Source organism: Hylaeus volcanicus, chromosome 6, assembly GCF_026283585.1.
Source record: "Hylaeus volcanicus isolate JK05 chromosome 6, UHH_iyHylVolc1.0_haploid, whole genome shotgun sequence".
NCBI lineage: Eukaryota > Metazoa > Arthropoda > Insecta > Hymenoptera > Colletidae > Hylaeus > Hylaeus volcanicus.
The window spans coordinates 7,903,922-7,919,550 of NC_071981.1; the positions used below are offsets into that span (position 1 = coordinate 7,903,922).

The window sequence follows — 15,629 nt, forward strand, 5'->3', positions numbered from 1 at the left end:
CCCAAGCAGATAAACTTTTGGTACCGATCCAATTGCATTTGCTACTCCAGGATTTGTACCAGAATTGCAATATCAACATTCTTCTCAATGAAAATGATTTAGACTGCGGATATTCATGCAATTTAACAAATGAAAGTATTGGGGAATTTACAAAAGTGTGCACACTTTTACAAATATTGAGATTTTTAATTGAAAACTTATTATTATCAAAATGAAATGTAGTCTATGACACTCACGGATTCCTCGCAGAATATAAACAATTTTTCCTCTTTGTAATATTTGTATTGAAGTATGGATATCAATAAGAGTAATGTAAAATTTTAATAGGAAAATTGAACTCATACTACAAACAAGTAATAATTAAATAAATAAAAGGGATAATAATTATTATTAATACTAAATATTTTTTTAGTATTTAATATATATTATACCGTTTGGACAATGAGACACTTCTATTTATGTTTCAATGCTTTTTCTATATCTGTAAAATATAAATTTGTATAAACATTCGTACTGTAATTATAACAAAAAACTAAAAAGTAAACTGCACTTTCACGATTATCTGACGCTATAAATGATTTAATTGTCACTTGTGGGGCTACTAGTATACACACAATTTAATTCCAAACATTTTTCCGCATACAAAACAGAAACAAACCTACCATACTAAATAGAAACATGTGTACGAAATTGAAACTACAGAAAGCTCTCCATAGTAGAATTTTTATTCGGATTCTACGTTCAGTTTCGTGTCAAAGCCTTTCCGATGGAAAGAAACATTAAAAATCCCTGTGCAATGGAGATATCAATAATGTTGAGGAGGCCTTTTATTTGAAGCGTAAAAGAAAGTTTGACGCGTTGAAATTTCAAAGCGGCAGGTGATTAAAGAGGTATCTCTATATAAATTTTCAATCGTACAGCTCAATTGAACGCAAGAGAGTATCCCCCTTTCAGTTTTCGTGCAATAATGTATCCTCATGCGCGAACGAATCGATTTCCAATAGTTGAGTTTTAATGCACAATCGCCTCGACTCATTTTTAATTTCTTTTTTTCCATTGGATGGGATCTTTTTTTTAGCGAGTCGAGCCAGCACTTGAATATTTAGGTATGCTTTTACACGGACACGCGTTGCATTTCACCATCGCCTCCGGAATAAAAATAATAATAATAATACACTCGTTGGATTGACGCTATCTAGTAACTCGCAATTCCCAATAATAATATTGTTCTTTCGTATTCTGTATTATTTTTAGTATTGCTTTCGTTGGGCAATTTCCATGAAATATTAATTTTAGCTATTAACACTTTATCTACCGGGCTATTTAGAAGCAGTCTTTAATTCAAAAAAGAATTTTCTACAGTAGCATATGCCAATCTAGGCTGACAATAATTCCTTCATACTATTACTAGGTACATTGAAAGCCAAGTCTGTTTCCAAAAACTGAACATTGTAATTAGACAACCATCAACACAGTAAATAAATTCGAAAAGCTAAATACTAGAATTAGAAAGCCTGAAAATAGGCTCCCGGTACATAAAGTGTTAATCGAAACAGTTGTCTCTAATGGCCGATTACAAGAAGAGGTCCTCAAGGGTCACGTTGACTTTTTAATTAACTTTTGCACAGTGGTAAATAATAAACTAAAGCGAACAGTACATAGCTTTGAGAACAAATGGTTTAGAGTTTATTAAATATACAACACTGGAATCATCAATAAAACAGTCTGTGATAACATTTACATGTGACTAATCAATAACCTTGGAGGTTTGCATCAATACAAAAACTGAGAGTATTAGTAAAAACGCAAAATATTTCGCCACGATCGATTTCTTGTGTCAATATGAATCAAAAAGTCCTTTTCCATTTTTCAATCCAAAATTTTGTTACCGAGATACAAGTAATTAAGGTTTCAGTGAGTGCGAAGCATGCGCAGTAACGCGTGCGCAACCGCGCGATCAGCTGACTGGCGAAACAAAATGGCGCACCCCGAGAGTCACTCCATTAAACTTTAACTGCTTGTATCTAAGTAACGGAGCTTCAGATTGAAAAATGGTAAAGGACTTTTCGATTCCATTTCATACAAAGAATCTATTATAAGCACAAGTTAGACATTTTTATTAACAAATTTGATGAATCAATCAATGTAACCGTAGTGAAAACGTTGCATCTTTAAATCTGGAGGAACGTTCCATTTTCTTGGAAGGGGTGCCAACACATTTTCATAAAATCTTGTGATTGAAGTAGTGTAACTGGTAGAAATTATTGTGGAAACGTACCTCCTAAAATTGAACTTAAATAGGAATTTATTTTACTCTGCAAATATTATAATATAAACTTTACCCTCAATACTTTTTTATATCATCCTGTGTGCATTTTGTAGATTCTTGCAAATTCAAATTCCCAATAAATGCATAAAAATCCGTATTATAGTTATGACGCTCATGTGACAGATATAAAGTTTCTCAATCTGTCTAGAGTCAACCAGGTTAGCTAGGTCAGCTTTCACACTTTCAGAACTTCATTGTGCCGACTTCTCGAACACCCTGCAATATACTTCCCTCGCAGGTTAAAATCATCCGATCCAAATCTCGCGAGCTGAATGGTCTATTCGGTGCTAGTAGACTCTCCGAATGCCATATTAATCTTTCGAATCGCTTTCAATAAGTTACTACCGAGTGCGAGCTCATAAAGCATAAGAAGACCAATTTGTTCACTGACGGTGACTTCCATTCCGACGTTGTAGAACCACGTGAATGATATCAAATGAAATTGATCACATTCAAGCATGACTGAGAGCGACAGAAATCATGTTTCACAAGGAAAGACTTCCCACCATCTAGTAGCTAACTTTGTTTAAGGAAGGAAACTACATTGAGAGCCCAAATATTAAGTGTTCTTCGTAATTTTTTACAGAGAAAATTTGCTTAACTTCTTCTTAACTTTGAGAATATTTTAGATATGTTTTGAAGTACCTTTGGCAATTTTTTCAATTCATTTAATACAGAAATCTTTAAGACATCAGCTGTTCTCTGCAGCAAGTTTTTGCTCGAGTTTTTGAGTTATCATTTGAGAATATTTTAGATATGTTTTAACACGTTGATCGTCAACACACATATGGGTAACAGTGCTTTTTACTGAAGAACAAAAAAACTTAATTCTGGAAGTCAAGCATCAAAGGAAGTTCATGAATTTTTATGAAATTACAAAAATAAATACAACGATTTGATTATGCAGTCGCGAATAGTTTAAATAACATTTAATTTTAGCAGAAACTTTCAAGAATATTTATCTGGAAGTCAACGTGTTAAAGTACAGGGTATAAGAAAATGTTTGATCTTGGCAAGCATAGGCGTATTCTATATCTTCGGATCGATGAAGATTTGTAAACAAAACTTGCCGCAAAATTGTCCTTGACCTTTAATTTCAAGGTCAAAATTTGTTTTCATTGCATTGTATTTTACGCATCACGAGGATAAAAAGTGTCAAAGGAACTATAGTTCCAAACTTAACCGTTAGGATAAAAAATAATAGTAGAGTTATTACTAATGAAGCAAGCATCGGAAATCTAACATAACTGATCATAATCAATATTACCTTCTGTGCTTGAAAAATGTTCATCTTCTACTTCTTCTTCTCAGCCAAAGAACCGATCCATTCTGATGAATATTCCTTAATAGCCGAGCTTGAATGCCAGCTTCAATATGGCCACCATTGTTTTGTAAACACGTCTCTAATCTGTTTTGAATGTTGTTCGTAATACGCTGATATAAATTTGGTATTCTTCTTAGATGTTCGAAGGCATTCTCTATTCGATTTTTTAATTCTAGCATAGTTCTTATTTCGTGCCCCGATCTATATATCTGTTCTTTCACCGTTCCCCATAAGAAAAAATCTAATGGATTTAGATCGGGCGATCGTGGAGGCCATATAATTGGTGCAGGTCTTCGACCAATCCATTTGGATCCAAACATTTGATTTAAAAAGTCTCGAACTGGCCGACTAAAGTGTGGTGGTGGTCCATCGTGCATAAAATAAATAGAACGATGCCTCTCATGCGGTATGATTAGACGCAGATCGGTCAACAATCGTGAACGTAAAAACCTAAGGTAATTCTCACTTGTTAAGCGATTTGGAAGATAATAAGGACGAATAATTCTGTTTCCTAAAATACCTGCCCACACATTGACTGAAAAGCTTCCTTGATTGAAATGTTGTATCATGGCATGAGGGTTTCGATAATTCCATATTCTAACATTTTGTCTGTTTTGTAAACCGTGGTTAGAAAAACTACTCTCATCCGTGAAAATAATATTTTTTTAAAAATTTGGATTTCGGTGCAACTTTCAAAGCATCAATTGACAAAAACGTTTTCGAACATCGTAGTCATTATTTTGGAGTGCTTGAACACTTTGAATTCTATATAGTCGAAGACCTTCTTCACGAATTATACGACGCACTGTCATATGTGAGATTCCGACACGACGAGCAATATGACGCAGACTCATTACTGGGTATGATCTTGTAAGTGCAATTACTTGTTCTTCCAGACGCCAATCCACACGCGGTCGACCAGCTTCCCTATAATTATTAATAAAATTCAAAACTGATTCCCCATCTCCAAAACGTTGATCTAATCTTGGAATTCCCGTCGATCAGGAACTTCTTGCACGCCTTCCAATACTCAAAAGCCACACTTTATATATTTCACGCGCTCTAGCATAATTTCCAAATGCTTCATCTATTGCACGAAGCATTTGTCGAATATTTATATATTTTTGCATCATGACACTATATCGCACATGAATAACCACTGTAATCAGAAGCTAGACTAAACGTGATATAAATGTGATATAAATCTAAGCAAAGCAATCAAAATCACGATAGTGGGGGTCACTCTAACTGTGTTTATGTGGCCTTTAACGCTGTGGCGGTGTGTTTACATTCCTGTCAAGACTGTGTTTATGTCGACAACTAGCATTTCAATTTGAAATCGCCAACTTCTATGAATAAAATTCATTTTACAGCCGACAAAACTTCCGCATCAATTTTTGGCGAAACAGTCAAATTTGAACCCATAGTTCCTTTGACACTTTTTATCCTCATGATGCGTAGAATACAATGCAATGAAAAATAACTTGACCTTGAAATTAAAGATCAAGGACAATTTTGCGGCAACTTTTGTTTACAAATCTTCATCGATCCGAAGATGTAGAATACGCCTATGCTTGCCAAGACCAAACATTTTTTTACACCCTGTACATTTGGCAATTTTTTCGATTCATCTAATACAGAAATCTTTGAGTCATCAGTTTTTTGAGTTATCATTCTTATGGATTGAAGAAGAAAGATTTCTCAAAGATTTCTAAGTGAAATGAATTCAAAAAATTAACAAATATACTTTGAAACATATTTAAAATACTCTCAAAGTAAAAAAGACATTACATAAATTCTTCTCTATTTAAAAAAATATTTCGAGAACTTAATACAGGGTGATCCGCTCGCTAGTAGACACAATGGACAACAACAACAATAGTCGACCGTGATTGTAGACTTTATGACGGTGACACCCGCAGCGAAAGCGGTTGTGTGGGTTAAAATATGTGTGCCGAGTAGAACCGTCCCTCTACATAGTCCCTCTTCTATATATTGAATAAACGATAAATAATTATTTGATAGAGGACAGACACTCGTACATGCATGCCTTAAAACTAACCAGATTTAACTAAGGAGAACGGCGTTCTGCCTGGCGAGCGTCGCACAGTGGCACAGTGGTTAAATGCCGTTTGAAATTTAAAAAAATAAAAAGTTGACGAAATTTCATGCTCCTTGATATCGTGAAAAGTGGTGCATGTTTATTGTGTCATAGAAAGTTTATCCTCAATAGATTCATAAGTAAATCATTTTATCATAAAAGTAAATGATATAAACATAAACTTCCCACAAGAACAAAGTAAAATATCTTTGGATTCACTATTGTAATTCCCTTCTCAATATGGTATAAATTTTGGTTATTTTTCGATGAATTGGGAGGAAAATAAAGATGATAGTCACCGAGTGACATGCTCTGCCAAGTTTCTTGATATAACATGTCAGGTACGATATCCAATTGAGAAAACTTGCGCAAATTTGCGCCATTTTAAGTTATTTAAATTTAAAGTGCCAAGTAGGAGCATTTACAATCTGTCCAACCAGCATAACTTGTTGATATATCTGTAAAGGTTAATATATTAATATAAAACTTAATATAAAATGAAAAAAGAAGTATGTAAAACATTAATACGTTTTTACTTAATAATGGATCCAAGATTATGATTTGTCAAAGTTTCGGTTACAAGCGTCTAAATTCATGTAGCCTACTTTTGAAAGATCTACTTTTCCATTTATTTAAACGAAACTAAAGACTAAAAACAGCATTCTTTATTCTAAAATTTATGAATCTTGGCCAGCTTTTCATGAAAAAGCAGTACTGGCGTCGCATCGCTTTGCACCATGCTTACAAGGAAAGGAAGACTACTTATGCGGCATTAAAACAAACCTTATTATCCTTAATTTTAATTTAACATTAATTTATTATTGTTATTTCTGTCAATGTATTCTAACTATGTTGCCCTATAAACCTAGAATTCCTATTTTATACAAAATTCATAATAATTTAATATTTTTAATATGCATATCGACCATATTGGATCCGCCATTTTGAATTTTGCAATTCTCATACCAGATTCGTAATTTGCGGCCCAAATAACTCTTAAATACCAAGTTTCATGAAAATCTAACAATTTTGTAATATATGTGTCGTCCATATTGGATCCGCCATTTTGAATTTTGAAATTCTGATACCAGATTCGTAATTTGCGGCCCAAATAACCATAAAATACCAAGTTTCACGAAGATCCGAAAACTCTTTCTAATTTTGGCCAGGTTTTTGCCATCCGGAACACTGTGCGTCGCATCTCGGCCTTTATGCGCGGTGCTACTATCTTCACTTGTGAGAAAGCGCCGCAGCGCACGGTTCGGGCCTAGCGGACGGCGGAACTATGGCTTGGGAAAGGAGACAGACCAAAGCAGCGCGCGGAGAGTGTCGCGGCTACCTTTTGCGTTACACCTCCTTAAAATAAAACTGCACAGAGCAACTGATTTATTGTAACAGGCCTTCAATAATAATTTAATGTTACATCTATTGCTGTAGTGGAGTATATCTTTATTTGATTGTTGTGATTTGTTACAGTGACTTGGAATTATCTATACATACAATATTTTTGCTTTGATGTAGACAAAAAACTGAATTAAGGAATTACTTTTTAACGAAATACGAAGTTTCTACGAATTCCTTAAATAAACCTATACTATTACGTAAAAAAGAACGTTGAAGCTCGAAACTTCAGTTTTCAAACTCTATTCAGCGATTTCATTGTAGCAAACTGTGTACAATTTTTCAAAGCTGAAAACGTGGACTAACAACCTTTTATGGGAATAACAATAATTTTCTTGAGCTTGAAAAATCATAATCCAGCAAATTGTTCCGCAGGATTCGAAAGTTGAGACCTCAAGCCTCGTAAAATTCGTAATACTCATTTTCCAGTCGTCGATACAATAAACCTCTAATTTTGTTGCAAACGACACCTATCAAAAGTGACAAGCAATAAAAATACACAAGCTAGTATTAAATGTTCACGTATAAAGTTCACGAATAGATAAAAGCACGCATCTGCTATCTTTACCACTCTTAGAAATTAGGGGGACCAGAAAGTAATGTCGTTTCTGCGAGTGTTGATATTGGTTTATCATTCATACAGGGTGTCTCAGAATTAGTCTAAGACCCGCAAAGGGGAGGTAGCTGAGACGATTCTGAACAACAATTACCTTTGCAAAACTGTTCGATGGTGCTTAGTTTTTTAATTATTCACGAAAAACCGCCGACTAATCACAGCGCCCGAGTAGCCCGCGCTCAGCCGTGAGAGGCTGGCCCGATAACTGGCCTCCAATGGCTGACCCGAGCGTGCTGGCTCGAGCCAGCCTCTCGCGCGTTCGGGCGCCGTGATTGGTCAGTGGTTTTTCGTTAATAATTTAAAAACGAAGCGCCACCCAACATCTTTACAAAGGAAATTGTTGTTCAGAATCGTCTCAGGTATCCCCAATTTCCATTTTATTTGTTTTCAACCATGGCGATATAGGATTTTAAAATTCATGGAACAAGATTTTAGTGTGTTTAGACTACTTAAATTAGGTTATGTTTGGGTTAGGTGGATTTTAATGTTCATAGAACAAGATTTTAGGGTGTTTAGACTGTTTAAAGTAGGTTAGGTCTAGGTTAGATGGATTTTAATGTTCATAGAGCAAGATTTTAGGGTGTTTAGACTGTTTAAAGTAGGTTAACTCTAGGTTAGGTGGAAACTTTGCACACTAGGTCGCAGAAGGTTGTTAACACGAGGACGATTACCTACTCGATTAAAAATAAACACTAATTATATATTTACTTATTTGAATTTAGTTGAATTAACCGTTTGACTGCTAAGCAATTCTTACAAGAACGCACGAAAACTGCGGGACATATTTTGACTTGATGTCAAAGACACACTAACTCGCAGCGCAAAAGTGCTGCGTCGCGATTTTCGAGACAAATGAACGCAGCGCTTTTGCGCCGCGTAGCAATCAAACGGTTAATGTAAAAGTAACGACATTACTTTCTGGTCCCCCTAACACATTATTAATGTTTATTTATTAAATCATACAATATAGAATATATCGATAACATGAGTGAAAATAAATGATATCACAAAAGGAACAAAGAACTTTCTTAGCAATATAAAATAAAACTAAGATGAACACGCTTCCACTGCGTGTCATGCTGAATCTGTGCTGGAAATTTCGGAACTAAAAAAAGAAAACGCATCGGGTCCCTTTCCCATAAACGCCCTCTGGAGAATAGAGACGCGAAACTTTAAGGGGTTTGTCGCAGTCAGGAAAATGGAAACGGACAGTTTCTTGTGTGTTTTTTTTTAAGGTATTAAATAATAATTTTTATTAATGAAATGTAAATATACTACAAAGTATGTCTCAAAGAACTGTAAAAGAATTTTTGTTTGAAAAAAAGGTTAATTCATTTCGTCATAACAGGCGATGGCGTGGGTGGCCACTGGTTTGCGGTAAGTAAGATTTCTTCAAACTGGTGCACCTGAAAACAAAACTAAAGGTAGATTTAGAAAATATATTAGACCAACGGGTCCCTGATCGAAGGATTTTTTATTTTCTTGTATACTTTTTTTTTTATCCTGTATTGAATCGCTTAATTTTAGTGAAAAAATTGAAAATCAACTTCAGATGTACGGCATTTTGTTTTAAATTAATTTTTTCCAAAATCCTTCGTTCAGGGACCCGCTAGACTAATCTATTTTCGAAATATACCTTTGTTTTTGTTTTCAGGTAAACCAGTGTAGAAAAATCTTGCTCACCGCAAACCTATGTATTTAAATCATTGTCTACGTCATCGGCTGTTATGACGATATAAATTAAACGTTTCTTAAAACAAAAAATATTTTGTAGTTGTTTAAAACATACTTTATAATATACTTAATTGTTACTTATGCAAATTATTATTTAATAACTAAAAAAAAAATCACGAAAAATGTCGTTTTTCCTCTTCCTGACTGCGACTAACCCCTTAAATTTACTTTATTCCTCTAACAACCATTATTCATGGCCAGTGGTCCAAGTATAAATAACAAATGGCGTTCCACGAAAGTCCAGCGTCGACCAATCGATGGAAGGAATCAAAGGTGTGAAAGAAGGTTTTTAGGCCGCGTAACAAAAGGTCGTTAATGTACGTGTAAGCGAAAGGGGAAACGGACGAAGTTCGAGGCAGTTTCGCGCGTACTGAAATACTTAGAGTGAAAGAACCGGAAGATAAAGGAACGAACCTGACAAAAGCAATTAGGGGAACTTTGTCCCGAATGACCGCGTTATTTTCAGTTGTTTGGCGCCCCCGCGCTCTTAGAAACTACAGTTTGACTGTCGATCGTCGATGAACGATTCGTGGCAAGCTTTCTGAGAATGGGTCGAATGGTGCAACTAGCTTGTGAGTTAACAAGTTGTAAGGAACTAGACAAATTTATTCATTGCGAGGAAAAATATAAAAAGTGCACTGTATCTCAGGTTTGTAAATTTAACAATTAAGACTAGTGAGTCTTCAAGACGTTTTAAAGTCATTAACACTTTATCGACTGGTTTGGATATGTAATTGAATTTAATGTTTTTTATTTTCGTAACATTAGTAGTGTATAATATTTTTATCCGTTAGAATCGTTTAGATTAATATTTACGTGATATTCAGATTGAAATTATATCGAGATAGAAAATTACGATTTAATTTATTTATATTGATAAATTCAATCGAATTCTTTGGGTTCGTGTATAGAATAATATTTATACAATATTTCATTATAATATTTTAAAGTATAATATTTTGTTAGAATCGTTTAGATTAATATTCACGAAATATTCACATTGAAATAATATTGAGATCTGAAATTATGAATCAATTTATTTATATTGATAAATTGAATCGAATTATTTGGGTTCGTGTACAGAATAATAATTATATAATATTTCATAATTCATATTAAAAAAAAGGATACAATTCTATTTCGATAATAGAAAACAAAGTATTTTTAGCCAAGGGAAAATGACGATTAGACTACCGGTGAATAAAGAGTAAAAATTGTCGAAGGAGTCCACTAATCTGGAAAATAACTAAAAATTAAATTTTAGTATAATTTTTTATCCCTGACACGATGGAGTTAATTTACAATAGACTCTATTTTTTCTTTGTAAAGTTTGTCGTTTTTTCCATCTCCCCTATTCTGAGATTAAACAGGTGAACAAATATTTGATGTCTTTAATATTTATTTTTAAGCAAAGTTATTATCGAAAATCGGTAATAACCATGGCCAATGCATATTCAACAAAATTTACGACAGACTTGTCCAGAGGCAAAAAATAAACCTCCTGCATTAACAAAGTTAATCAACTACTGTCATCTCAAAAATGTTTATTCCCAGTTACATATTGTTCGATTCTTCTTTGTTCTACTGTCACATTAGGCACATTTCGTAAATTTATTTAATGACAGATTTTAACAAAATTTCACTTGATTGTTCTTTTATTAAATATGAATCATATGAGCCTATTTCGATTTAAATTGACCACTCCAATTTGATAAAAAACGATATCAAAATTTTATAACTTTTACACAGACTCTTAATAGATATACAGATTCTCACAACCGCAACCGCGCAATCAGCTGACTGGTGAGACAAAATGGCGCGCTCTGAGAGTCACGCCATTAAACTTTAGTTACTAAAGTTTAAGTAACGAAGCTTCAGATTGAAAAATGGTAAAGGACTTGTCGATTCCATTTCATACAAAGAATCTATAATATGCACAAGTTCGACATTTTTATTAGCAAATTTGATGAATCAATCGATGTAACCATAGTGAAAACTTTGCATCTATAAATGTGGAGGAACGTTCCATTTTCTTGGAAAGGGTGCCAACACATTTCCCTAAAATCTTTATTCCTATTAGCAATAAGTTAAGAAAACTTAGTAAATTTTCTTTTTAAACCAATAAATTTAACATCACGTTGTATTATCAAAATTTTAATCCTTTGCCAACCAAGAAATCTCACGACCTTCTTCCTGTATCCAATAGTTATGCTCCGCAGCGTAGATTAAGTCCAATATCAAGGATGACGCATAAACGAGGCCTGAGTGAATTCCAAAAATCTATTCGCAAGCTCGCGCTAATTATCGGCCGATTTCGAGGCCTGGAAGCGGCATTTCGCATTATCTGCAAATTATTAAATTATTAAATGGCGTATAATCGTGTAACCGCTAGAAGACTGCATCGGTGCGGGCGAATAATCTCGCCGAATTAATAAAACAACAAAGAGCCTACGGTGATGTTTTAATCAAATGAAAAGTTAATCGAGAAACCAGTTTGATGTCCGCCGAGGAAGCACGATATCGGCTAATTGCTAATAAGTGCAAAGCAAATATTGCTTCAATCACGGTTCCTCGATAACGTCATTAAATCCAGTGACTGCTGATTGCGAGAGAGCGGGCCGTGAGCGTGGCGTATGACGAACGAATTAAACTGCCAAAAATAACACGATAAAAAGATTATTCGTCGCAGTCGGACCGCGGCTGGTGCTCTGCGCCAGCCAGTCGACGACAATGTCATTCTAACGGGAGAAATATTGTGAACTGTTGGTCGATAATCCCTCGATTGAAATCGAATTCGTTTACTTCCTACGCCAATCGAGCAGGTACGCGCTCGTTCCAACACTTGTTCCTCGTTCCAACACTTTTTGTAATGTTCATGAATGCTATATTGTGTTTAAACAGACTGACTGATTTTTTCAACGATACTAGCGATATCAAATCAGTTAATTTTTTGAATAATTAATTACAAAAGTAAAGTAATTTAATAAAAAGCAATTGATAGATGTTATCATTAGTGTGGGAATTCTATTGAGATTAATTCTTCACGTAAATGGAGATTTGAATATAAGAACGTAATATGAATCCAAAAGTCTTTTTCCGTTTTGCAATACGATGCTCAGCTGCCGAGATATAATCAGTTGAAGTTTGCGCGCGTGTGAGCGCATGGTTATGTGGGGTCTTTGATAGACATGGCGCATGCGCGGTCAGCTGACTGAAATTAAATGGCGCGCACCGTGGATCACACCATTTAACATTGATTGCTTGTATCTTTGCAACGAAGCTTCAGATTGGAAAATGGTAAAGGACTTTTCGATTTCTTTTTATACGAGGAATCAACGCAAAGAAATGATTTCATAGGATTCTTTGTCGTTAAGAATACTTAATTTTTTGAAGATCTAACCTCTGAACCAACCTAATTGAAAATTATTCAGTGTGTAGATGTTATGCTAACCCTTTGAGTGCCAAATACTCATGATCAAAGCAATCCATGTAGACTGTCCAAAGTGATCAAAAATAAAAATTTATTATAAATTTATTTGTTTGAATTTAATGTAAAGGTAATAACATTACTTTCTAGTCCCTCTAATATTATATTAAAACATCAAAGCGTGAATCTTAACTTGAAAATTAATGAATCTAAATATAACAGAATGATATGAAAATCATTTATAATTGTGTCTCGAGTAGAACATCAAAGAGATGCAGAATTGCATATATGCAGAAGTTTAACAAAACTTCACTTGATTATTCTTCGATTAAATATGAATCGTATGAGCCTGTTTTGATTTAAATTGGCCACCCCAATGTTATGGAAAACGATATCAAAATTTTATAATTTAAACACTCACCCTTAATGGCCGGAGGGCAAAGGGTTTCAGAAGAAAATTGGATATTTTTTTTTTACAAAGAAGAATTTATGTAAAGTTTCTTTTAACTTTGTTCACAATTTTTCTTAATAAAAAAAAGACACAAACGTCACTTGATATTTGGTTCATATTGTTATTTCAGCCCTTAAGGATTTTTTAAAGGGGAACTTAGAAATTTCTTTTTTAATAACAAACTATTACGTGTACTTTCGTTTAATTAAACGAGAATTTCCCCTTTCAGAAAAGTCTTCATATTCGTTGTATTTTCTTTGTGAAGATATACACTATGGTAGATACACTTCTTTTTTAATCATACTTTCATTTCTCTTGTGTTTTCTGAAGAGAATAAATGAAGGAATTCATTATGACAGAATGGGGAAAATTATTGCAGAATAAATTTGCTTTTAGTACCAACAAAGGAATTATAACAGTTCTTGTCGTAGTCGCGTTTAATGAAAAAAGTGACACAAAAAAGGGGACACTCATTTTTGTTAAATATTTATTTAGTCAGTCATTGGAGCAAAAATATTTTCTCTAAGAAAATGTGTTTATTGTCCATAGGTGGTAAATGTATTTTTAATTATATACATATGTGAATATTTTTTGATACTATACTCCTGATTATATACACATTGTTCAGTAAGTTCAAGTTAGATTCATAAAACCGTATTCCAGCTGCACATCAGAAATAATTACCGAGTTTAGTTCAATATATTGACAAAAGAATATAAAAATATATATGTACCGGGTGTTTAGACCGTAGAATATAAGAATACCTGCATCTTTTAAAAAAAAAGTTATTACTTTCCCTACTACTAGCGCCACTAGCGGAGAAACGGCAACACAACTGCCACGCCAGCCACCTAAACAAACGAAAGTCCCTATATTTTGTAATTTGAGTAATATGAGAAACAGTTAAGATATCTACCGGAGCATGTTAACTTATGGCACCTTTTGGTTGTTACAAAATTTCTGTTGACTACTTGGACATCCACAAAATTCTCCCTATCTCCACAGTAAATTCTACCGTTTTATTATTCATTGAATATAGGCATGCAGAATTTCATTTATATATTTGAGATAAAGCATTATTACAAGTATTTTACTGAAATTATTGCTCTTCTCCCAACACAGTGGATATATCGAGTCATATCCAATAACCCAACCTTGTTCCAGGAAAAAAAATCTCCCCAAAATTGTGAAAGCAAGCGGTGAAAGCTTCTTCCTCCCTCATGCTCATCATTCCCCATTACGTGCTACACGGAGCACGAACTATCGCCGACAAGAGGGAATAAAAGAATCCTAGCAAACAATCAAAGCGGAGATACAGCGGCGTGTAAATCCAAATTGCTCGTGTTACGTTTCCAAAAAAATGTCTATACGAATAATCGTGGTGCAAAAACCCCGGGCGCATCGTCCTGCATATCGCTTCTCGTGCGCAATCTCTCTTTCACCCCCCTCCCACCCCCCACCCCGCCCGCCGCCGCCGCCCCGCCGCTCTTCTGAGCTGTCTCGATTCTATTTTTCCCTTTCTGTTTTCGTAGAATCGCGGGATATGGATGCGGTGAGCGTTTCAGACCCTGTACAAACGGGAGTTCGCACAATACCGACGAAAAGAAATAGATTTTCCACCTAACGAGACGGAAACCAACAAATAGCGATGTGAGGTCGTGCGTGCGGGTGGCCCGCTGCCAACAACACATGATAAAACACAAGCAGCGGTGGGTTTTTGTGCCCGCGGCGGCTGCACTGAACGAAACGCTCCTCGTCTGCTCCTCGTCATTTCCATCGCATGTTCGATCGTGAGAAAGTAATTGCCGATTTGACAGAGGGAGAAAAAAAGGGGTACGTACTCGTTTTTCCGGGATAACTCAATAAATGCGTTCTTTTGCTCCTCCAATCTCAGGAACATTGGATTCCATTTAGGTTCGACGATGCTCGATATAAAAATATTCCAACATCTGGGAGTTTCATTGTTTCGAACGTTTTTTTAATTGGGAAAGTATGCTTCTCGGAAAGATGCAAAGGTACTTTCTTAGATATCGAGTAAATGTTATCATTATTGTGGGAATTCTATTGAGATTAATTCTTCATGTAAATATGAATCCAAAAGTCTTTTTCCGTTTTGCAATACGATGCTCAGCTGCCGAGATATAATCAGTTGAAGTTTGCGCGCGTGTGAGCGCATGGTCATGCGGGGTCTTTGATAGGCATGGCGCATGCGCGGTCAGCTGACTGAAATTAAATGGCGCGCACCG

At 34.9% G+C, this 15,629-nt stretch overlaps 1 protein-coding gene across 2 annotated transcripts in view; it reads right to left on the reverse strand.

Annotated features, from left to right (window-relative positions):
* LOC128878190 (uncharacterized) overlaps positions 1-15,629 on the reverse strand; it is a 428,083-nt gene that overhangs the window by 202,855 nt on the left and 209,599 nt on the right. The gene's annotated exons all lie outside the window — the stretch shown is intronic.